Genomic DNA, 27,099 nt, shown 5'->3' on the forward strand with positions numbered 1-27,099 from the left:
AGGCTATGGAAGTCATTTGGAATTGCCAGTTAATAAGCAACACCATTTTCATACACTAAAACAGCAGAATTGTTCAACTTTTTGGTTACCTTAGCCTTTCACAAACAAAACTGTGACCTACAACTATCAGTGGTGGAGGGGGGTAATGATTTCATTTCTGATACTGTTTTTCTGCCTCTGGATCCACACTAATCTTGAACATGAACTGGACTTTGGTGCGTGTCACAGAACCTCCATTTCTTTTCAAATGAGTTACTGTTTACAGGCAGATACATTTCACATTTAAAATTATATCAATCATACTCAAATAGGGTTTTGTTGTTAATTTTCTGTACCATTTCTTTATGTTATAACATTATAAGCAAGATCATTTACACTCCTTGATAGATGTTTGCGTTTTGGTGACAGCTAATTGATTAACTTGCTGTAATTTTATACCAAAAGCCAAATGCAGGTCCATATTTCCTCTTTATCTATTACTTCTACTTTAATAATGCCTTTAGGGAATAATGGCTTTCAATTGTTTTGAACAATATCTGGGTTTTTTCATTAAAGGAATTTGGGAATATAAAACTTTTCATCAATTGTACAATTCTATATTCAGTTCCACACTAAATGTGTTTAGACTTAATAAAATTTTCTACATATTTATAGTTACTGCATGCATTTCCAACTTTGATCCTTTATCTGTTTAAACATTTCTGCAATTTTCTGTTCTACCTAAGTAGTGTTGGTAGTGTAGCAATGGCCATATTCAGCCTTGTGTTTTGGGCCTAGTTGTTTGTTAGTAGAGGCTGTGTGTCTGAGCACATGTTCCAGGCCATCATAGCTTAGCCAAAGCCAGTATAGCATTTCAGTGAGAGTGAATTGTTTGTGGTCATTAGCTGACTGAGGCTGCCTGGCCTACGGCTTGGAGTAAGCACCTCACTGGTTCTTTCAAGGTTTTTTTTAAACTTGTTTCAGGTTTCAACTTTACTTAAGAAGTTAACTTGTGAGTGTTTCTGCCATTTCACACTGAGCTAATCGGAGGAAGTCGGAGGAAGGGCTCTGAGCCAACTAATCTGTGATATATAACATTAAGTATCCTGTTTTTTGCTTTTTTTTAGTTATTTATAACACTTTTATTGTCTGCATATACTTTGCTAGCTAGTTTCACTGTGTGTGAGGTATTAACTACAAATTTTCTACAAATGTTAAGCATCTGGTTGGGTTTGTTTGTTATGATTTTTGTTTCCCACCCACCTTCCCTCCCTATTGGTATCCTGTTTTTATACTTGGTAGCTTTGCAGTTGCCCGCCCCTACTGTAAATTAGATCTGGGACACTTCTCCCAGTCTAGTGTCATTACCTCATTCTACCTAATCCAGGGAGAACATCTGAGAAGGCCAACCCAGTTAGTTTTTGCTCCTCCTTTCCCTTTTCCACTTAAAAAAAAAAAAAATTCTAAGCTTGTTTCTTGCCTTTTCTGTAAGTCGTCTAGTCCAGATACAGATTTGCTGTATCCAGGACTGTTTGTACGCTTCGGAGCCCCCAAGCCTTTCTGTGTTAGAGGGAAGCCTTCTAGCTTAATTTTGTTTCTTAGAACTTGCCAGTTTTCTAGTTTCAGCACTCAAATCTATTTCTTTGAGCTCAGCACTTGTTCAAAACTCATTGTAAGCACTAAATAAGCTACAAATTACTACAGCACTCAACTTTCCTCACTTGTCTAGAGGAAAACAGTTTTTAGTACTTAATAAATAAGCACCTATCCAGGTATGTCTAAGGGTCAGCTCCCATTGTTTTTTCCTGTCTACCTGATGAATCTGGGCATCTTGGAGCTATGCAGCAATTGCCTCATGTACACAGACAATCCTCTCCTCCTACCACCCAACACTACAACCTGTGAGAGATGCACTTATATAGCCAAACTGGAAGCAAAGCTCTCTTCACCCAATACTGGACTAGACAGTCAAGAGGAGAAGATAAACATTTGCACCACACCACACTCATCACATAGTCCCTCAAAACCACACCACCAAAATACACACATAGAAACACAAAACACACACCTACATCCATGGAGGCTCTCAAAAAAATCTACCCAAGCAACAGGGACCTCCAAAGCAGACACACAAGCAACCTCCATCCCCCAACACAACCCAAATGACACATAGCCCACAAACTCACTGTGCCACTCAACCACAACCCATAAGACATAACAATGTACCCAACACTCTAGTCATAGGTGACTCTATAGTCAACACACTGATGTTCCCCTCACCAGGCTAAACAAGGAGAAAGTTACTGTCAGCTGCCTGTCAGGTGCCAGGATCCGCCACATAATGCACTCACTCAGGTCAAACCACAACAAGTACAAATATGACTCTGTCATTGTCCATGTTGGTGTGAATGACCTGAGGTGTACCTCCTTGGACTACATGAAAAAAGACATGGAGGAGCTGTCCGATCTTGTAGCCTAGGCAGGTATGACCCTAGCCCTGAGTAGCATCCTGCCATCACCCAGAATTATACCATAGTACAAGTACAAAATGATTGACTTCAACAATTGGCTAAGCTTCTGGTGTCATTCTAAGGGGATCCAGTATCTGTCTGCCTGGGATAACATGATCGACAAACCACAATGCTTTGCCAGAGATGGCCTGCACCTGTCACCCTTGGGATTCCGGATACTGGCTAAAGCTCTTACCACCCCTATAGTGCCTTTTTTAGGCAAGATTCAAATGACAAATTCACCACTGTAACAGGTAAAAGCAAGCAAAATCTGAGGGTACTTAATGCTAGAAGTTTAAACCTCAAATTGCACTCACTCGAGGCACTCCTTAAAATGGAGAACATTGACATCTTTGCAGTGACAGAGACCTGGTTCAAGGCTCCAGAGTGCACCCCTGCATTACCAGGCTATAATTCATACCACACCTTTCGGCCACCTAACCTGGAGCAATGTACTAAAGGCGGAGACATGTCCATATTCATTAAGAATATCCACACCTCCAGGTTAGTTGCTCAGCATAATGCACCCGAGATTATCCAAGTGCAACTAACTCTGGGCAAGACTGCAATCCAAATTGTAGCTTGCTACAGATCCCACACCATGTCCCAGGATTCCCACTCTTCATTTCTTGATACACTGGAAAATATTAGGGTACAACCTAACACCCTAATAATGGGCGATTTCAACTACCTCACCGTTAACTGGGAAAACTACTCATGTACCAACTCTTGTGCTCAACGTTTTCTGGAATTCATAAATTCCAATGCCTTGGATCAACTTATCCACTCCCCCACCAGGGGCAGCAATATCCCAGACCTGGTCATTGCCAACATGTGCAACCGGTGTTCCACACCAGAGGTCAGTTCTTCATTGGTCAGATCCGACCACAAGCAAATCACCTTAGACATCCACATCCCACCCCCCCCCCCATTAGGAAAACCACCATAAAAAATTTCTCCAAAGCCAACTTCACGCTTCTTAAGACAGAAGTGGCAAACTTCACAACACCCATGCTGATGGACAATAGAGGTACGACTGCTGACTCCTATACAATTGCACTTTATAAGCACTTACACAAGTGCATGGATCGTGCAATCCCTAAAAGAACCAAGATGCTATCCTCCTAAAAAAGGAAGCCAATCTGGTGGTCCCCTGCCATAAACAAACTCTACAACAGAAGAAAGAAACTGTTGCAAAAAAAGTAAGATCCCATGATTGGAGGAACTCCTTGGTCAGCCTCAGTGAGAAGCTGAGATCCCTCATAAAATCATCCAAAGCTAGTTACGAAAACAAAATTGCCACTGATTCTAAAGACAACCACAAAGCATTCTATAGCTATGTCAAGAATCTCAATGGCAACACTCAGATCTGCTCTGAGTTACTGCACAATGACAATAAATATACAGAACCAGCAGATATTGCCAACATCCTGGCAGATTGGTTCAATGCTAACTTTACCACTGTCTCATCTCCTAAAGGGCCCATCTCTATACCGGAAGAATGCAAAGTTCCTGTAATCATGGCTGCATAGGTAAAATACACACTCTCCAAAGCCAAGAACACAGCATCCATGGGACCTGACAACATCCCAGGCTGCGTTCTACATGAACTTCAGAATGAACTGGCACCCCACCTAAGTACCATGTTCAATAAAAGTCTCAGGCTTTGTGCCCACTGAATGGCACACAGAAACGGTTATCCCACTCCACAAAGGGGGAGCCACCACAGACCCTGGGAACTACCACCCCATTAGCCTGATGAGCCTGGTCTACAAGCTTATGGAACGTATCATCATGGAACTTATAAACAATGACATTGGTAATCTCCAAACTCTGAACCCCACCCAGTTCAGATTTGTAAAAGGCAGATCATGTCTCCTAAACCTGATAGACTTCTTTGAAGTGGTCACTAAAGCTGTAGATAAGGGTAAGGTGGTTCACACAGCCTATCTAGATCTCACCAAGGCTTTTGAAACTATCCCCCTCTCTGGAATTATAGATAAACTCACTAAATTAGGTATAAATCCTTATGTCACAAGATGGGTCGTGAACTGGCTCACTGACAGAACCCACACTGTGAAAGTAGCAGACTCTAAATCCAACTTCAGACCAGTGACAAGTGGAGTACCACAGAGTTCAGTCTTAGGTCCTCTCCTGTTTGGTATCTACTTCTCTGAAGTACAGGCTAACACAGAAGGTCTTTGGCTAACAAAGTTTGCAGATGACTGCAAACTAGGAGCCATAATCAAAACTCCTAATGATGTGAACATCCTACAAAAGGGCCTCACAGAGACAGATGCCTGGTGTCAAAGCAATGGCCTCAAGCTCAATGGCAAAAAGTGCATTGTCATCCCCTTTGGTAAAAACTCTGTACCCATGAACTACAACATAGGCGGTAGTATACTTAACACCGAAAGTGCGATAAGAGACCTTGGGACACAGGTGGACAGTAGTCTCTCCTTTAATAATCACATCGCCACAGTAGTCAGGAAATCCTTCTACATGGCACACCTCATCGCAAAAGGTTTCTCATCCAGGAAAAAAGAGGTCATTGTTCCCCTCTACTCATCACTCATTAGAGCCATTATAGAGTACAATGCCTCTTTTGGTATGTACCTCACACGACATCTACAACAACTGGAAAGGCCACAGAAATACCTCACAAAGAGGATTACTGGCCTCAAACAGATGCCCTATGCAGACCATCTCAAAAAACACCAGCTTTACTCTGTCACATATCTCCTACTCAGAGGCGACCTCTGCCTAACATACAAAGCTATGTCAAACCCAGAGTTGTTGGACATGCTACACTTAAAGAAATCCCAATCCCTCTGAGCTACACGCTCTAGGGACCTAAACCTTGTCACCACAATAAACAGAACATGCTGGAGGGATAAATTCCTGCCCCAGAGACTTCCCATACTCTGGAACAAACTACCTATCTATATCAAACAAAGCTCCTCATTAGCACTCTTCAAGAAAAATCTTGATGATTGGATGGGAGATAGGAAATTCACCCTGGGGATCACTTCTGTGGCTCTGCTTGATAGGGGCACAGGAAAATAATTTTCTTGGGTGGCAAAAGCCAGGGTACCATTTGGCTAGGCTTATATAGGCCCTAGGGCCAATAGCCCAGTACCTTCCTATGAACCTATGAACATATTGTAACTATTTTTTTAACACAGTCTGTAATGAGGTTACCCTGTAATAGCTGCCAAGATTATTCATATCATCTTTCACTTTTCTATGTGTCTTTCTATACTATATTTTTATCTGACATTTAAATATTAAGCCAAAATTATCCTTCTTGTGGCATTAGCTTCACTATTTCGACAGAAGGTACCAAACGGTAGAACTTGATCCCCAGTTTAAAAAAGCTTTAAATCACAATGAAAGATTCTATTGAACAACACTTTGATTTAATTGGCTGTATTATTAATAAAGTGAATGTTAAACCAAAATACCAGCAAAATAGATACTCATTATTATAAAATTGTGTGGACCAAATGAATTTCTAAGCAAATGAAATTCACTGCATTTTTAGTAAACATTTCCAGAGCAGCAATAATGTAAAAGTGAGGTAAGTTATAAGTCAACTGATAACAATACCTAATGAATAAAGACACTAAAGGTAGTCCATTATAAATAATCAGAACCATAGCTAGTTGATCTGGCTTCATGTGCAGATCCTAAACTGTGCCCCCCAAGAAAAACTCTTCTCTTTGAAGACCATGAAAAGCTCTTCTTTTAAGAATCTGAAGCAAGATGCAAGCTACAACTATAGCAAGCAGCTTGCTGCATTTAAACTATCACTCATTGGGCATGTGTGCTTTGACAGCAAATGCAGTAATGCCATAACAGTAAAGTCTTTATACTGAAGACAAACAATACCCTTCTCTGAAAATGTAACAAGCTCCTGATTAGAGATGTAATGTGCTGCATATATCAGTTAAACTACCACACACTGACAGCTTCAGATGTGACCTCAAAAGCAGCAGTGGCATTCATAAAATAATGCTGGTACTGCACTGTAACACCATCAGCACCTGATAATCACACCTTCTTTTGTCTTATGCCTGGGACATCTGACCACTTTTCCCTACCCTTGTTACAGCTCTGATTATAATAAATGTATAAAAACGAAGTGGCGCTGAGTAAAGAGCCTTCCACTGACAGTCCAAAAATCCAAAATCCAAAAACAGAGGAAGCTCAACACAGCCAAATGAAATGTAAAACTTTAATGCTGCAGCAAGTAAGCGCTTTCACGTTTCAAGAACGCTTCATCAGACTTATACAACTGCCATAATTTCAAATCATTTAAATACTAAATTCAAAACATATTCAACCAATCAGAAGTATATACTAATTAATAACAAATTTATACTAAAAGTCACATAACTATGAATCTATTATGTATAAAAAATATATAACAAAAGAAATATATCTTATAAATTCATTCAAAAAAAAAAATATATATATATATATATATATATATATATGTATGTATGAAAAAACCATAAAGTTATATTTAGAAGTAAGATTCTAACTATCTATCATCTTGTGTTCAATATATTGTACAGAACACTGCATGAATCACAATCAAGACTGTAAATTAATATAAGTAAACATTCACATGCACTAAAAACACAAACAACAAAACTTCATCCATATTGATATTCAGAAATACATATAAAAACAGTTAAAAACAACTATATTCATGTTTTATCACATCATGTCCTGTATAGCTTCCTCTGTTTTTGGATTTTGGATTTCTGATTATAATAAACTTTATGCAATGCTGCGAGAGTACAATTAGATCCACAAATAATTATGATTAGAAAAAAGAAATATTATGTTAAACAAAAAAAACACTGACAAAGATACAGAGTCATTTTTCTCTGCCCTTTCTAACTGACACAGTGGTTTGGTCAGTCAGTGTAATGCAACATCTCTATGAGTCACAAACATGGTAAGGCTGCAAAGAGAAGCACCTCATTAGTGATTCATTACACTCTGAGTTGATTATTTTCAGACATGACTGCATTAGTGTTCTTTCTGCTAGCCCACACATTGCAGTATTATAGGCATCCCAGCTTATACATATGCACACATAGACTAATACACTGAGAATCGGTACCCCTTACCTAGCTCCTGTAGTGAGACAACCCCTGTACAACCTTAGTAATGGATGCTCTTACCCTTACCCTGCCCATTTCCCCAACCTTAACCCTACACCTTACCTTAAAAAGCTTTCAATAACACTGACATTGCACAATATACACTCAGACACACTAACACACACTAGCAGCACTACATCTATCACCTTACCAAACCCTGAGCCTAACCCTAAAATATACACACTCACACAGAAACATACAAAACCTATCCCCTTACCTATCCCGACCTTAACCCTAACTCTCAGACACTTGCCAAAAACTCTCACGCCATACAAATCGCACTCATCTAGCTTGAAGAAATAATGCACACATTCAAAATTAGATACCAACCCTAGCATTTGTTGACTAAATATGCATGCATACATACACACACACACACACACACACACACACATATATATATATATATATATATATATATATATATATATATATATATATATGTGTGCGTGTGTGTGTGTGTGTGTATATATATATATATATATATATATATATATATATATATATATATATATATATATATATATATGTGTGTGTGTGTGTGTGTGTGTGTATACATATATATATATATATATATATATATATATATATATATATGTGATTGTGTGTGTGTGCGTCTGTGTGTGTGTATATACATATATATATATATATATATATATATATATGTGTGTGTGTGTGTGTGTGTGTGTGTGTGTGTGTGTGTGTGTGTGTGTGTGTGTGTGTGTGTGTATACATACACACATCATCATCATCATCTTCTTTTGGCTGTTCCCTTTAGGGGTTGCCACAGTGGATCATCTGTTTCCATTTCTTCCTGTCCTCTGCATCTTGCTCTGTCACACCAACCACCTGCATGTCCTTTCTCACCACATCCATAAACCTTATCTTAGGCCTTCCTCTTTTCCTGTTACCTGGTAGCTTCATCCTTAGCATCTTTTTCCCAATATACTCAGCATCCCTCCTCAGCACATGTCCAAACCAACGTAATCTTGCCTTTCTGGCTTTGTCTCCAAACCATCCAACCTGGGCAGACCCTCTAATTTGCTTATTCTTAATCCTGTCCACCCTCGTCACACCCAGTGCAAATCTTAACATCTTTAACTCTGCTACATCCATCTCAAACTCCTGCCTTTTTGTCAATGCCACTGTCTCCAACCCATATAACATAGCTGGTCTCACTACCCTCTTGTAGACCTTCCCTTTCACTCTTACTAGTACTTGTCTGTCACATATCACTCCTGACACTCTTTTCCACCCACTCAATCCTGCCTGTACTCTCTTCTTCACCTCTCTTCCACACTCACCATTACTCAACATTGATCCCAAGTATTTAAACTCATCCACCTTCGCCACCTCTACTTCTTGCATCCTCACCATTCCTCTATCCTCCCTCTCATTCACAAACATATATGCTTTCTTAGTCTTGCTGACCTTCATTCCTCTTCTCTCTAGCGCATATCTCCATTTCTCCAGGGTCGTCTCCACCTGTTCCCTACTCTCACTACAGATCACAATGTACCTGCAAACATCATAGTCCACAGGGACTCCTGTCTGATATAAATATATATATGTGTATGTGTGTGTGTGTGTGTGTGTGTGTGTGTGTGTGTGTGTGTGTGTGTGTGTGTGTGTGTGTGTGTGTGTGTGTGAATACATATATGTATATAAAAGCCAAAATCACTTTATCATCTGTCAACACATTTTGGTCAGCAGAACAAGTAAGTGACAGGTGTGTGGGAAAAGATAATCCCCATAGTTGGTAAATATGACCATTCTCTGAAGTGTGTGATCTTAGAGTTTAAATACATAACTAGCAGGGGGTGCATACTTTTAACTCAATAAAGGCTTCTGCCAGATTTAACCTAGTAGGTGAAACTAATATAAAAGCCTTTTCAAATAAATTGAAATGCCTCTCTTCTTTGTTTAATTGACTGTAATTAAATATCTTGTAATTGTTGAAGTTGTTTACAATTCCATCGTGAGAGGTTACAATAATTTTAGTCATTCTAGCAGTACCACGTATTACTATCTTCTCCCACACCCCCATCCTCACAATGTTAACTCTCTTCTACTAAATAACTATTGTTGGTGAGCATTCTCCATTTCTGATAGAAAAGATGTTTTTTCATTGTTTGACATTTTGTACAGTTTTCTATCATGGTGGAATGTACCAATGAACTCTTCCAAAAAAGCAAGGAATCATTGGTGTTAAAAAAGCCAAAGCTTATAAATGTGTCTACTACATACCTCTCAAACTGTTAGAGCAAGAAATCTGGACGAAGATATAAATAATGGAGGGACAAAGGGCTAAATATAGAGATACTTTTTAACTATTGCTCTTACAAACTTAAAAAGTTGATGGAATAACAGGTTATGCATTAGCAATAATTCTCTGAAGGATATGAAGTCTGAAACTCAAATGTGTGCCACTATTTTGTGATTTCAGTCCGCAGTGATTTGCCAGAGATTTTCCAGAAAACAACAATTTTATGAGAAACAGACCAAAATATGATGCAAAGATCTGGATATACTGCAAACATCTGTGCAGTTGCGATGTAATACCGTAAGTTTGTAACCAAAGAGGAATCCACTGACATACAGGCAAGAGGGCAATCAATAAGAGCCATAACATTTTATAACTGTTGCAGTAAAGTAGTGATCTACCTGATGAAATGCAAAACCCGTACTTCCCTTAATGTTAGGAAAACTGAAAGATTTTTCAGAAAACGAATATAAGAATATAACCATAAAGAAGTTGACTAATGCTCTATATAAATGCATGTTAGAATGCAGCATTGGAAGATGTTCCAATTAACTCTCAGGGTGGTTATTGGGAGCTATGAATTGAAGTCAGAGAATTTGCCTGGAAGCTGGACTTGGATACAGGAACACCCTCAGGGATAATCAAATGTATTCCCATTAACAGCATCTTAAAAATGAGAGCTGCAAAGTTAGAAGGTATTTTCGTAACAGACTTATGTTTTCAACTATGGCCATTTGCTTTTGATAAATTTGTGTTACTATTTTTATTGCTTACTGTCTAGAAAATTGTTTTTATTACTTTTTCAGTGTTTATTATTTTAAACATTTTAACCTGGTGCTTTTAAATTTCATTTACCATAAATGTCACATGACTGTTTGCAAGTTGTACTTTATTTTAAGAAGTCCTTTATCTGGACGAAGGAGCTAAACTTTTAAATAAAACTGAAATTTGGTTCCACTGAATTCTGCTTGCAATCCTGGCATAACTTTATGTCTTTGTTCTTTGTTCATGCATTCATTCATTCCACTACCACTACCGCTTCCACTACAGCTTTGGTTCTTTATAAGAATCCTTTCTGCCTTAGTTATATTTTCTGTAAAGAGAACAAGGAGGTGTGTAGCCTGGTTTAGTCTGAACACTGACACAACCGTGGCTAAAATAAGAATTTGTTCTCAAAGTTCCCCCATATTTGTGGAAAATGGAATAGGATACTCACAATAAGATGCTGTAACTCAGCTGCTGTCACAGCAATAAGTAACAATATTTACAAAATAAGGACTTCAAATCAGCCTTTTGAACAGGTTCAAAAGGAAACAATGTAAGTTTTTTTAAAACAAAAGTAAGTTGGGGGGCATAGCTGGCCCACTGCTAGATGGCTGCATAATCTATAACTCACACTTACCTCAGATTTATTTTGAGTTTTGTTAGTAGTTTGAAGTCCCTTTGAGTATTGCTGCAATGAGACAATTTACTCAAGTGCTTTAGAATGCAGCTGGAAGAGGTCAATTGTTTTAAAAATAATGGCTGCTGAAGTGTGGCTGCTATTGCCTTTGGAGTGACATTCACTGGCAGGTTCTAAACTGGATGACTATCATACTACCTAGCAGGCGAAGGGTGAAGAGGTACAAGATCTTAAAATAACAGTCCAACAATTAGCAGGTGAATTCAAACCAACTACAAACAACTGTAGGATGATTTCATATTTCAGGTAAACGACCTTGATAATCTTGAAAATAGATCATGTAGAGCTAATGTAGGAATAACAGAGGTGCCCTCCAACATAACCCGATTGTGAACTGAGACCTTTCTTTGAGCATATATTTCATAAAAGCATACTATAGCATCATACTTAGACAGTGCTATTGAAAGAGTTCACTGCACTGGCTCATGGCATGCTAATGCAACTGGAAAGCACCAAGTATTGATAGTCTTTCACTTAGGTCGGATAAAAAAAAAGAGGTTAGTTCACTTTAGTAAGGTACATAAAGGAGTGGAAAGGTGCAAACTCATATTTTGTTTTTTAACATAGTATTCTAAACATGTGTATTAACTGTGGTGGTGGTGCTGCGGTAGCGTTATCACTTCACAGTAAGACGTTGTCTTGTTCGATTCTCAGCTAGAGCATCTTATGTGTGGAGACATGCGTGAATGGGCTTACCTTTGTTGAAGGTTGTGCGTCAGGGCCAGCAACTCAGCACGTAAAAATCTACTGCCAATCATTAGCAGACCGGAGTTCCGCTGTGGTGACCCCTAACCGAGAAAAGCCGAAAGACACAATAACAACAGCATTCTAAATATGTGTATGGTGTAGGGAAGGAGATTTCAAGAATTTACAGATTGTGATTACCAAATAATATTGGTTCACCCAGTGATATTTATAGTGAAAAGAGAGGCCACAAAGGTATTTTTGCACAATGTTGATGATGCTGACAGTTTTACCCAATGTGTTGCTGCTCAATTGTCCCAACTAGAGGAAGATGACGAAGGAAGATACTGGCTTGAAAAGGAGATGGAACTCAACATAGCCAGAAATAAAAGACAAAAAAAAAATGTTTTCCCTTTCAAATCACCTTTTCAGAGTAAACAAACTATACAGCTATCGTGCAGGCTGGGTAAGATAATGTTGATGACAGTTCTTTGAGGAAAGAAGTGACAGTTCCCAAGGAGAACTTTGTTCTTCAAGAAGTTGGATTCTCATAAGCAGGACACATTAACACAGCCCTTTCAAAAGACTAGCAAGTCACCAAGGCACCCAGATAGCAATCAACAAAAAGCAGGCTAAAGATGAGATGCATAGAAATCCTCAGATTGAGCTGGGATCCAGGAGAGAAAACTCATGGTCAGAAGTATTCTCTGGCTCTTAAAATTCTGAAGATGAAAACTTCTGGATTAGGGAGGGTTGTATAGGCTGGACAAAAGCATAACAAAGGCAAAAGTGACCTGAGCTGTGGAATTTTATGAATAATAATGTGAATGTATGTTGTTTTCCTGAACATGGAAGACTTATGAAACTTGTGTTCTAGAAAACTATTCCTCATAAACTGCTGAACTGAAGCTTTAGTTTCATCTTATATAGAATATAGTTTAGCAACTGGCTAAAGTATTTGATTTATATATCTATCTATATATATATATATATATATATATATATATATATATATATATATATATATATGTGTGTGTGTGTGTGTGTGTGTGTGCATGTATATATATATTATATGGATATATTATATATATAATATACTATATATATATATATATATATATATATATATATATATATATATATATATATATAGATTATATATATTATACTTTATTTCACTTATCAAGGGTAACTTATTTTTCTTGGCTATTTCTCTTGGAATAGTGATTCACTGTGCTGTCCTTTTTCTCTCTTTCTCTGCCTGTATAGAGGGAGCTCAAATTATCCTCTGTTTTCTTTTCAGACTTTGTAAGCAGACATTTATATTAGGTGCAATATCATGCATGATCTTAGTAGACTGTATAGAACTTTCTTCTTAATGGGTGTTGGTGGTAAAATCTATCCCCTAGAAATCTGTTGTGAAATACTGTGTAAGTCATAATTTTTATTCTTGTTTTCTGTTTAAAAGTAGAGAATACTCAATGCACATTTGGGTGATTCCTAGAAAAGAGGTGAGTTTTATGAAATATATAAAAATTAATGTGTCTAAGTAGGATTCATTTTAGAATTGCTTATTTTTCTATTCCAGGGTTTAAGGAACAAGTCCCTGATCTTTATTATTTTAACCATCAGGCATTTGATCTCTAGTTGTAGGTAGTATATATACCCAAGGAGACTTAAATGACCTCTAGCCTGGGAGGTACCTGGAAATGTCTATATTCGTTTTTACCAGTAGTAGGAGTTACATTAGATGTACAACATCCTTTAGTAACTAATACAGTTGGGCCCCCTAACTGAAGAAGCATAAGCTTTTTTATCTTTTTATCTTGGAATTGGTGGGGTCACATCCTATTCGCAGAGCATATCTGTTGCAAAGGCTCAGAAGGGAAAGGGCACATATAGTATGCTTAGAAAAGAGAGAAAACTGAAGGTCAAAGAGTTGTATAAGTCTAAATCTAAACAGTACCTTGAAGTAGCAGTGGACGATATGTCAGGTTAAGAGAAACATATGGTATTAATATTGTTTCATGAATAATAATAAAAAAGGTCCACACAGTCCAAGGTTCAATGGTAATAATTCCAACTCCAGGAGAATAAAAATCAAGTTTATTGTTTCATAAAAACAAAAAATGTTAAGCACGTGTGTCCATCCACTTGGACGTATTAGAACAATTAAGCAGACTTACTTCACTCCTTATATTATTAAGTTAATTAGGAAATAATTTGAAAATTAAACAAGATCATTAACAATCACAAAATTTAAAGCAGAGAGGTGACTGTAATGTAATGGTTCTAGTGTATTTAGTGCTCTGTAACCACTATTTTTCTTTCTATGTTGGTAAAACAGAGAGGATGTTGGCCAAAAGGATTTATGAGAATTTATACGATATGAGAAAGGCCAATTTGAATAATGCTTTATACAGGCACTCTATAATATGTGATGGTTTTAGAAAATTTGTGTTTGGAATTTTAGAAATTGTTCCACCAGATGCCAGAGAAGGAGCCTGGGAAAATAGACTGGAATACAGGGAACATCTCTGGCAACTTATGTTGGATGCTAAACTTAAATTAGGTCTCAGTTTCAGTACAATCAGTGTTAAGAATGAGAGCAGCGAAGTTATGATCAGATATTATTTTGATATTATTTTACATTTCTATTACATAATTGTATATCGGTGGCATTCATAGGGTGTGTTTTTATAGAGATTTTTAAAGATTCCCTCTTTATTTATTTATTTATTTTGTGCATTTGAGCATATATTTATATTAGGTTTTTATATACTAAGACTATTGTTTTAAATTTTGTGATTGATTAATGAACTTGTTTAATTTTCTAATTATTTCCTAATTAAGACATTATATATGGAGTGAAGTAAGTCTATTTAATTGTTTTGATGAAGACCAAGTGGATGGACAAAAATGCTTATTTTTTTATTTTTATGTAACAATAAAATTGATTTTTATTCTCCTGGAGTTGGAATTATTGCCATTGAGCTTTGGACTATATTTACCTTGTTTTGTTCATTAGTTTTGTTGTGGTTATATGGGTACATACCTTTTTGTGATTATTGTTTCATAAATCCTTAGTTATCAACACATTGGAGGTACTTGCAAGTAAAAAAAGTAGATGGTTGATTTGGCAAGGTGCTATAAATAAAGATCCATGCATAATAAATAATATTTGTGCACCCAACACAGTTGATCTAAGTTTTTCTCAGGACTTTTTTGATGTTTGGCAGAGCAGGGTATGTCTATCTAATTTGCATATAATAGCAGGTGATTGTAATGTTACATTGAGTCCACAAGGGATATACTATACAATAAAACACAAGAGCATGTCAAATGTCAAGAGAAATTAAAGAGACAGATTGTGTAAATTGGATGGTTAGATAAATGGAGAGATTTCCATTCAAATGACATTACTTACACATTTTCTAGAAATTTAGTGCAAACAGGAAGCAGAATAGAAAGGATACAATTATCAGATATTCTAGAAATACACCTATCAGATCATGTCTCACTTATTTCATAGAGTAGACCCACTACTCAGTCTAATTTAATTGGGACATAGTGTTAGTCATATTACAGATGGGTTATGGAAAGGAAAAAACAACTCCTGAGGGATATTATAATTGATGTGATAACACTTAATAGTTTTGGACATCAAACAATTAATCAAATTTGGTGGGAGGGATATGACTGCTATTAAGGGGGATATTCTAGATGAGAAAGGACTGAGAAAAAAGAAAAAAAGTATTTTCAATCAGAAAATGTTAGAACTTTGACAAATTCAAAGGCAAATTGTAGCAGGTTAAAAGGATGAGATGTACAAGGCTCTTGAATTCACGCTGTCCACATATATTGTTTAATGAGTACCTCCAATGCTGAGGCTGAATTATTGCATAAAGGGCATTTCTGATAGTTACATTGGGAAGGTTATGTATCTCTTGTTTTTTTTTAAACAGGGCATTGCCCGATCCATGATCTTTGACATTCAAGGTGATAGAAGGGAAATGATTACCCAAGATAATATACTTAGAAAAGGGTTTGTGAGTAAATTACTAAACTGTATTCATCTCAATATGATAGAACAGCTGTTGATTTATGGCCATTTCATACAACTAAGGAGTATAGTTTAACTTAAGAAGAGAAAGAGAGAACTTTCTTGGATCACCCATTATCTAACTTAGACGTAGCCAATGTTATCGGTAAGTTATATCTACATAAAGCAGCAGGCATTGATGGGTTGTCCACTGAATTCTACAAGTGAGGGGAGGAATCTTTAGTACAGGAACTTACAAGTCTTTCTAATTTTAAGATGGAGAAACAATGAAAGGGTCCAGATCAAAATCAGACTATCATCACTGTTATCTCTAAATTAATACATGTGATCCATGGTGGGGGAACTTTTGGCTTATATCATTATTTACTGTTGATGTAAAAGTTTTTCCCAAAACCCTAGTGGTTAGATTAGAAACACTTCTCCCACAGTTGATTTGTAGAGGTCAAAATGGATTTGTTAAAGGTTGGGAGATCTTAGACAATTGCTTTGAGTTGACTGCTTTCCTTCAGATATATCAGAATGTAAGAGGCAATATGGGTATAGTCTTATCTGATATTAAAAAAAAAGCATTTTATTCACTGGAGTGGGACTTCCTGTTTCAGGTCTTGCAAAAATGAGATTATGGACCACAGTTTTTGGGATGGGTAACTAAATTATATTATCCTCCCTCTTTTAGGGTTTTAGTTAATGAGAGCCTATCCTGTCAGGGCAAAATAAGTAGGGGTACCTGACAAGGTTGGTCTCTGTCTCCACTCCAGCTTTACTTCTGTTAGTGATGGTGGAGTTGGCATATTGAGTAAGGGGGTTATTGTATGAACAAACTAAGACCAGTAGGTCTTTTATAACATGTTTCTTATACTTGTGGTTGATTGTGCTGTGCAGAGCACATGCCCCTAAATGTTTTGTGAAAGGTACTAGAGGTCTTCTATTTATTTTCTGGTGGTTTTGGAATTGCAGTGTAACCCTCAGAAAATAATTATATTAGGAGAAGGAGGCTTAGGCAGAGACATGAAGGGTCTTAACATCCCAATGAAATCAGAGGCTATGTATTTGAACGCAAAACTTAAACCCTCATTTGTGGATAAAATAGAAGTCAATTATCAAGAACTACTCCATAATGTTACTTTCTTCTTACCAAAATCACACAATTTTTACTCAACCTTAGTTAAGACAAGTTAGAGCTCTGCAAGTCATGATATTAAAACATGTTTTATTTTTGGTGAGAGATATTCCCCTCCCCTTGAATCAGCCATTTTTAGAGCATTTTCAGGGTATACTTGATAATGGTCTTTTGAGGAAAGCAGGATGGAGAATCTATGCCTCATTAGCTTATATAATCCATTTCTGTGGGGGGGGGTTAGGACTTCCTAATTTGCCTTATTATGCATTAGCCTTCCAACTCCACCAGATGATGAGACAGACTGTGAGGCTATCGGAACACACCATGAAAGCCAACATCCAATCTACTTGTGTTCAGTTTGGATCTCTTGGGAATTGGTAAGTCAGTCTTAGCAATGAAGGAATGTTATCTGGATTCATTCAGAAATTCTTAAAGTAATGAAAATCAGAACTAGGCATACGTGGCTAGATAGTTTTGAATGTACCTCACAAGACATCTTCAGCAGCTGGAAAGGCCACAGAAGTACCTCACAAAGAGGACTACTGGCCTCAAACAAATGCCCTACACTGACTGCCTCAAAAAACTCCAGCTTTACTCCGTAGCATATTGCCTACTCCGAGGTGATCTCTGCCTAACATATAAAGCTATGTCAGACCCAGAGCTGTTGGACATGCTACACCTAAAGAAATCCCAGTCCCTCCGAGCTACACGCTCTAGGGACCTAAACCTTGTCACCACAATAAACAGGACATGCTGGAGGGATAGATTCCTGTCCCAGAGACTTCCCATATTCTGGAACAGGCTACCCATCTATGTCAAGCAAAGTTCTTCATTGGCACTCTTCAAGAAAAATCTTGATGAGTGGATGGGAAATAGGAAATACACCCCGGGGATCACTTCTGTGTCTCTGCTTGACAGTGGCACAGGAAAATAACATTCTTGGGTGGCGTAGGCCAGGGAACCTTGTTAGCTAGGCTTACATAGGCCCTTGGGCCGATAGCCTAGTACCTACCTATGAACCTATGAACTAGACAGTACTTTTAGATGAGTCCTACATAACCTGCATTGAAGCAGCTAGAAGGCAATTTGGTTTACCTGTGGAAGAGTGATTTCTCTGTGAACAACTAAGATGGTTATCTACATATATTCTGAAGCTGTCCCATAAGTAAAGGATGCGCTCAGTAATAGAGTACAGCTGTACTTTGATCTTCCCCTGACGCTTTCCTTGTGGTTTAGAAAATTTTGAGCTGTGTCCTCCAAGAAATTCTCCTGCTGGGAAGTTTTCTGAAGTATAGCAGGTGATGGCCAGGGTTATAAAACTTTTTTTGCACTAAAAATTAGAAAAGAAAAAGTTAAATCATTTGGAAAACTATTTTAGACAACAACTGGGAAATATTTTTATACCTTTAAGGGGATGGGCAGAGTTGAGAGTATGACATACCATTGGCAAATTGTATATGAAAAGAGCTAAACATTTTCTCTGGAGAAGAAATATATTTTTGTTGTGTCACTAATTATATCTGGTACTGATATTTAGAGCACTATTTCACTTGTCTTCATATATGGGACATCATAGACTGCATTTGATGCCTTTACATTTCTGTTTTCCATATCTGTGTAAAGATTTTTGTATTATCTCCCTTTCATTAATATTTCCTTGTTTTTTGAAGCCAATAGAATGGGTCATGGAATTGTACATAGTTGTTAACCATTAGGACCATGTATTGTGGATGTAATAGGTTCTAGGTCATTTCTATGTTATTTTTTTCTTTGGTTCAATACCTTAGTTCAATGTATGCTGTGTTGTTGATATATTTCCTATTGAATGACAGGTTCCAACTGTCTACTAGGTGGATGGATATGTAGCACCCCTTTCAAAATCTGTTTAACATGAAATAATAAGGAAGGATAAAGGAACATTCCCATCCATGGGAATGAATAGGCTCTGTCTTCCAGGTGGTGGTGGTAGGAGGCTTCAGTAGCAGACAAGCAGAAATGAATTAACTGATGAATATTGATAGAAGAATAAGAGATGCCAAATGATAATAATTCACACAGATACTGAAGAATATCCAGAGTCTGAGCCTTAAGACAATCATGTTTCTCAGACTTAGTAGTAACTGGTTTCTTTGCCCCCTTTAGTACCTGCTTTGCATCCTCAGAAAAGAGTGCCTACAACATGTTAAAATGTTATTATCCAGGCAGTCAGATGAAGATGTTGAACACTGTGATGTATCAAACTCCCTCTGTCCTGTCCGAGTAAGTCCACTGGGTGAGAGGCTTGTGGAATTGCCTTTCACCATTTTCAAAAGATGGAAGAACCACTGTTGCCTGGCCCAGTAAGGAATCACCACAATTATCTTTGAATCTTGAGAAGGAGCATGGTTATGAGATTAAAGTGTGAAAAAGCATAAAGAAAAATTCCCATCCATGGGAATGAAAAAGTCCTATCTTCCAGGCCTTTTTGTAAGGGATCCTGCAGCAAAACATCTTTAAACTTCTGTTCTAAATGCAATCAAACAGATTAACTTGAAGAATTCCCTTCAGATAAATCAATTTCTGGAAGACTCCTGGACGCAATTTCCATTTGAGAGAGTCTATGCTGGCCCTTAACAGCTTGTCTATCACAATGTTTTGCTCTTTCAGAAAGTATGTGACGGGACAAAATTAAACTGAGTTGTTTCATCCTGGGATATCATAGCTAATCTGCAAAGGGGTAGCATCCGGTTCCCCCTTTTGTTTATGTAGTTCATCACTATAGTGTTCTTTGTGGTTACAAGCAGACGATGTGAAATGCAAAGCTGGTCCAGAGATGTGAGAGCATTTATTACAGCCATCATTTCCTTGTCATTTATGTGTTTTAGCTTGTCTTGTTTGTTCCACGGGCCATGTGCTTTTACTCCTTTGGGTACAGCTCCACATGCAAAGCCTGAATGATTTGTCATTAAACACTCTGTTTGGGCTGTCATGGAGAAAGTTTGAGAAACACCTGATTTCTCCACCAATTCAACTCCCTTTTCACAAACCTCAGCACTGGAATTTGAAATGATAAAGAGTGCTGGTGCTGAGTCCAAACTGACTTGACAAACCATTGACTCTTTCTTATGTGAAGTCTGGTCAAAGGCATCATGAAAATAGTTGAGGCCATCCACCCTAGAATTCTAACATATTCTCTGGCAGATGTCTGAGTCTGATTTGATATTATCAAAAATTGCTCTCTCTAATTCTGCACTTTGTTTTGCAGAAGAAATCTATCCTACGTGTTGAATCTAGGAGACAGCCTAGAATACTATGATGTGGGTAAGAATGAAAGAAGATTTATCTTTGTTCACCTGAAATTCCAGGCTGAGTAATACCTTTAAAACCCAAGCCACAGATTCTTGACCATCCAAGCCAGATTCGAGACAAGCTGTGGCAAAATCTGCAAAAATCACACAATGGTCTAAATAAGGGATGATGGAAATGCCCTGCAAACTACAATGGGCTGTAGACACTTTGCAAACACTGTAAGGGTTGTAGAAAACATAAAGGGCAATAGTAAAAAGAAAGTATAAACCAGGTACAGAAAAATACAAAATGCAAAGCAACTGATATTGTTACAGACTGGAATATAATGCAAAGCATCTTTTAAATCTTAAGTTATTAGGAAACTAGAAGTAGGAATGCAAGGTAAAAGGGATGGTAGAGAAAGCATTTTGACCTTTTCGAACTATGATATGAAGGTTTACAAAATCAAGGTCTAGAACCAGTTTCCCTCTTTCTTCTTTCTTTGGCACCAAAAAGTTCTTGAATAAAATAATTTCCCTGCTTGACCTGATGGACCAGCTTCTCTCACCCCCCAAGGCAGTATCTAACTGAGAAGGGGAGGGAAAAGACAGCTTAATAGTGTGGATGTAGAGGAATCCCTAGAAACTGAGGAAGGGAGTCCCAGATCCAGCTGTAACTCTGTAGAATGATTCTCAAAAGCCAACTGTGAAGTTATCTGATGCCACAAAGAATAAAGAAGACTTAATAAATGGGACTGATTTATGGGTTCACTAGGGTGGAGAGGGGGAAACGCCAGAGAGACCATGTGATCAGCCTGACTTTTTTAGGCTGTCACTGGTTCTGGGAGGATCCACATTTCTTCTTTGATATTCCGTGCCACTGTTCTTTCTGAAAGAAAAGCCTGAACTGGAAGAAAAGTTGTTGCTACTTCTTGGAAAGAAAGGTTGAAAAACCTAGCTATCCCCCAGAATTAATTTGCCTCATTCATCAAAACCCTTAAGGATTTCTGCTGAAGAAGGACAAAGTAACACCACTTTGTGTAGTATTCAACATTTTGCATTTAACATCCTTTGGCAAGTTTTGAGACTATAACAAAGCAAATCTCATCAAACCAGTGACAGTGCAGCAGCCCTAGAAACAATATCAGCAGTGTCATAAGGTCATTTCAAAGAAGGTTTAATTACCTGACACATAGGGGACACATTTGGCATAATGGTTAAGGTCTTAGTTTCCCAAACACAAGCTTTAACCAATGCCTTGTGGGGTTTGTCTCCTCTCCCTGTTTTAGGCATCAACCATGGTACAGAGTGGGTCACAGACTGCACACTTTGTCAGGTCCTTTAGTATAAAAACTGGGTCTAGATGGTTTGATTGTGCTGACTATGTCAAAAATGGGCATGTGTATTTAATGGTGATAAGTGAGTTGATGACCAGACCTACGCCGGGGACTCATGCTAATTGCTAATCATGTGAGGGGTCTATATGCCTGCACTGGCTCATTTGCCTATCTAGCTTGGGTTACCTGGAATAGCCCTGTAGAAAGAAAGATGTAAAAACAATCAACCTGACAAAAATGAAATAAGGATTGCTATACTCAGTATATATTCAATGGCAGGACACAGCTTGGAAATAAATGGCATTATGCTCAGGAGGACAATGAACATCCTCTGTATCTAGGATCCAAGAAGGGCAGTGCAACATAACTAGGGATATAAAGTCAACTACTCAGGGGAGGACAAACTTGAAATAGTTTGGGAACTGTGCTGATTGAGAAGCTACAGAAGACAGTGAGGGATGTCATCAGAACTAGTGAAAAAATTCATGCCAGTCTAACTCTAGTGTAAGGACAGGGCAGTATTCATAATCTCAGCCTGCACCTCACTGCATGGTTGTGATAATGAGGAAATGAGTGCATTCAGGCAGCTGCTGTAAGACCTACCAACTAAAGCGAGGCAACACAAGTTGGCGTTGATAATAGGGAACCTGAATGCTCAAATCAAGACTAACAGAACAGGGTGAGAACTGGCTGGGTCCACATGGGTGAGGCAACAGGAATATAGAAGGATAGGTCATTCTAGACTTCTGTCTAGCAAATGGCTTGATGTTAGCCAACATATAGTTCACCTAGAAAGATAGTCACCCAATCACATACAAGACTGGCCAACATACCTCAAGTAGATGACTAACTAGTTAAGGAAGACATCCGGATAGAATCAGTGTTCACAAAGTCATCATAGGTGAAACAGTTAGCCCGTAACATAAACCACAGGTGGCCGCAAACAGCTGCATGCATGGTCAGTGAAAGTTTGAAGGTCAACAGAGACTAGTCTGAAGACCTGGAAGTTGACTGGAGAGAAAGAATAAGAATTCAAGGGAAATACTCAGGGATCTAGCACCTTCAGGATGAATAGGAAATGGTGTGGGTTGAAGACAAATGGCAGCACCTGAAAATAGCATGTGTGTAGACTATGTAACAGACATGCAACTGAACCAGGTATGGAAACAAAGTACATAAGGAAAACTAGAGGTGAAATCCAGAAGTTTTGAAAGTTATTAAAGGAATGAAGGACTGCAGGAAAAAGTGGGAGGTAGAAAAGAAGGGATAAGCTAACAAGGAATACTGGTTGGCTAACAAAGAGGGTAAGACAATAGTTGCAATAGTAAAGAACATGGTATTAGTGACACTCTACCAGCTTCTAGAAAATGACTCCGCAGATGATATAAAGGTTGCAAGGTGAAGACAGAAAGACAAAGAAGACAGTCATTAAACACCATGCATAACAGAAGCCAGGAGCAGCCTGCTCACCAGTCCACAGGACATCAAAGGCAGATGGAAGGAGCACTTCCAACAGCTTCTGAATGAAGAAACCCTACAGAAGCTGTACTGCCCCAGACACAGCAGACAATGAAAGAAGAGGAGCAGCAAAAACAATAGTAAGGAAAATGAAGTCAGCGAAAGCAACAGACTCTAATAAAACCAAGGCAGATATGATTGAGATGTTGGGTAAGGAAGAGGAGAAATGGCTTCGGATGGTGCTTATCACAATATAGACAGAATGGTGAATCTCAGAAGGGTAGAAAATAAGCATTTTAGTGTCAGTGTACAAGGACAGAGGAAAGTTCACAACCATGGGCAGTACAGATGAATCAAACTCTTGTCAGACTGCATGAAAGTGCTGGAGTGAGTGAATAATAAATGAATATGCAGTGCACTAGAAAGTAAGATGGGGGGTGAACAGGATATAGGAGAACTGACCTATTGCTTGCAATAGATTCAGAAGACCAATGACAGTCAGGCATGACTGTGAATGGTGGAATGAGAGTGATAATGAACTGAGATAGGTGGTGAGAGTTGACATGACACCCTTTTTCCATGTAGAAAATGGCAATAAGGTGTTTGATGATGATGATGATGATGATGATTATGAGCTGCAGTGTTAGATCAAGCATTTACGGATTAATAGAAACTCTTGTTGCAGAAATGGACCCGGGAAATACTTTTATTTGTCCTTACCACACTAGCTAAGATCATTATTTTGTGGTAAACCTATCCAGAAAAAAATATACTAAGTGTTTAAAAAGTAGACTATCTCCCCCTCACTCTGTTTCATCACCAAAATGTATATACTACTTTAAGTATGGATGGAGCAGTGGTGTAGCAGTTAGCGTTGTTGCCTCACAGAAAGAGGTTCTCTGATTCAATTGCTGGCTGGAGTTTCTTCAGCATGGAGTCCACATGTCTTCCCTGCATTCGCATGTGTTTCTTCTGGGTGCTGCAGTTTCCTCCCATGTTCCAAACACATGCAGCTGGAGCATTCCTCCATGGGCCTCCACTGAAATGAGCTCTGTCCCAGTTGGACTTTCCCAGTAAACAAATGTTAAATACATAAAAATAAAAAATATATTTGAATTGTTCTGGGTCTACTTCATAATGTCGACTTACAATTTCATCGATGTTCAAAACAGCGAGATGAAAACGTTAAAGGTTTGCAGTCACAAACTCCCAGAACATCATATTTCCTCTCCGGGAAAGTACTCACTTGGCCAATAAAGATAACATTACAAACAGAAATTTTACTGACCGAAGTGGGGACGCCACCATCCACACCCCCCCTACATAAATATACCAACTCTGAGATCACACTACAGTGGAGAAAAGGGCAAAGTTCACAATGGTGGCCAAGTGATTACTTTCCATGAGAGGAAATACGATGTTCCAGGATACTGTGAGATTGTGATTGTTAACTTCCAACATTTTCATCTCACTGTTTTGAACGTTGATGAAATAGTAAGTTGATGTTATGAAGGGGACCGTATATATATGTGTGTGTGTGTGTGTGTGTGTGTAGATAGAGATATAGATATACATCTACACATAAATATGTATATATATATATATATATTTATATAGATAGAAAGACATAGCTATAGATATAAATATACTCTGAAACCATGACATCTGTACTATAAAAGTCATTTAGGCAGTGATCACTGAATATAGAGATCCATGTACTTTAGATGTTGACATAAAATGTTTTTTTTTTTCCTTTAAGGAATATGCTGCCTGCTTGGATTTCACACTTAGCACAGAGAGCTAATAAGATTCCTAGATATGCCATCTACTCCTTATTTTCAGAATGACTAAGCTGTTGAACTAACTTATTGGGAGGATAAAGCTTTCTCCTTTACTGTTTTGGAATCATGAACTGAAAGCATCACTTTGCATTGCTGCTCATTTTCTGAACATTTTGAACTTCTCCTTTGCTAACTGATGCTAAGCAGTTAATCTAGGTGAAGCAACTAATCACTGTTATGCATGCAAAAACATAATACTTCCATGCAACTGACTAGTCAGACATGTAGTTAATTTAATATTTTTTTTTTTTTTTTTTTTTTTTGGTGTGGGCAGCCACCAACTGAGAGTGCAATATACAGACTACAAGATAGGGAATAATAATAACATAAATATAAATGTGCGTACATGCAGATGTACCAGTATTTCATTAATCTGACTCCTGTGTGGATGGAATTCCATTCCACAAGCTCAGTAACAAATTTTATTGTACTGTTGAATTTGTTAAACCAGGGTGCGTTGCAAGGGCAACAGGTTAAACATTACAGCAGTCATTTAAATCTTTTTCCAGTTATAAATCTATTGACTATATAGTGGATCATTTACAATGAGAATCAATGCACTTGTGATCACTTATTTGAGCCAGTAATGACATATAAGGCAGCAAAGATATAGTATGTCAGTTATGTCAAATAATCATCTATAACTTGTGTACTAGAATGCAGTGCATAAACATGACATCTGTACCTTTCTATAATAATGTTGACTAGCTTGGATATAAGCATTGCTAAAGAGGTACTTTTACTTTTAATTTCCTGATCTGCCATTTAAATGTTTTACACTTTCTCTTCCTCCTTTCAATTGTTCTCATTTCTGACATTTATTTTTAGCTGTTGAAATCCACTAGCATCCGGATTTCTGCCATTTTTGCACTCTGTTTCACCCTGGGTCCATATCTTTTTCAGTTCTTGGAAATGTTTTTTCAAATCCCATGACATAATGCATATGCTACATAACTGTTTTTCAGGAAAAGATCATTCTGTAGGAATGTTCATTGCTTCCTCTTTTCACTGTATATTAAATATTTTCCCAAAGCAAAATAACATATGCCAGGGGCATATAACCTCATACTGCATTCCATATTGCTAGCATTGTCAGAATATTGTTTTTAACAATTTCAGGATGTGGTAATATCATTTATTCAGAAGGACTACTTTTGTTTCTGCATCCTCTTTAAAATATAAACTATATTATGAATTATATTTTCGATATGAACAATGAAAATGATGCAGAGGTCCTTGGACAATATTGACAAGATTTCCTTCTGAAATCACAAGGCAGTCTGGGGTTCTGAAGTGACCTATGTTCTATGTTCATTGTAAAATGGATATTGGAAGAGAAAATTACATTTTGGTGGAAAGTACACAAAACTGATTTAACACCTGTGCTTTATTAAAATGTCCTTGTATTTGATGGGCAATTTATACATTTTTCTTTATATTTTTTATTATACAAAACAGATTCTCTCTGCAAAACTAGTCTTTATTTCTGAAAAACGTCTTTTTGGCATTTTGTTGCAAATTACTCAAAAATTATTCAAAACTTGTGTTTTTGTAATTTTCATATATTAAAAAGTCTGCAAAACAGTCTCTATTTCTGAAATAAAGAGTTTTATTTACATATTAGTTTATAACCTGAAATAAATGTTTTTCAATGATAAATCATGTTTAATATTTAGAAGAAGTATTAGACATGCGTTACTTGTCTGCATTGTGTGGTATACAAATTATACTAACTTTTCATTTTACAATAAATGGACTTGATTTATGTTTTCAGAATGTCTTTTTCTTTACATTAGTCATGTGTTTAACATCGACACCTAGACTTATTAAGCAACAATAGACTTCAGCTGAGATTAAATTCCACTCCAACTTCTATTTTAATATTTTTAAAGTGCATATTAGCAAGCACTATATATATGGTAAAATAAACGTAACAATA

The sequence above is a fragment of the Protopterus annectens genome, chromosome 3.part1 (genome assembly GCF_019279795.1).
Source record: "Protopterus annectens isolate FY-2018-M chromosome 3.part1, PAN1.0, whole genome shotgun sequence".
NCBI lineage: Eukaryota > Metazoa > Chordata > Ceratodontiformes > Protopteridae > Protopterus > Protopterus annectens.